The sequence below is a fragment of the Choristoneura fumiferana genome, chromosome 22, assembly GCF_025370935.1.
Source record: "Choristoneura fumiferana chromosome 22, NRCan_CFum_1, whole genome shotgun sequence".
Lineage (NCBI taxonomy): Eukaryota > Metazoa > Arthropoda > Insecta > Lepidoptera > Tortricidae > Choristoneura > Choristoneura fumiferana.
Window position 1 is genome coordinate 9,570,427 of NC_133493.1, and position 211 is coordinate 9,570,637.

General features: G+C 58.8%; 1 protein-coding gene across 1 annotated transcript in view; it reads right to left on the reverse strand.

The window, feature by feature from the left end:
• LOC141440212 (uncharacterized) overlaps positions 1–211 on the reverse strand; it is a 30,102-nt gene that overhangs the window by 15,563 nt on the left and 14,328 nt on the right. The gene's annotated exons all lie outside the window — the stretch shown is intronic.

The window sequence follows — 211 nt, forward strand, 5'->3', positions numbered from 1 at the left end:
TTGTGTGCGTGCCCTCAACTCTGGCACTACCTATACCTTCGGTATAAGGAGCATTTGGTATGCTCCTTAATGAGTCAAGGAGATAGGGAGATGGTTAGAGTACCGACATCCCAAGTTGATGGTTGTGTTGACTGCAGCTGGTGTTCCAGGGCGCGGGCGCGGGCGGCGGCGCGTCGCCGGCCGCCGTGCGGGAGCTCATCGTCATCCCGGA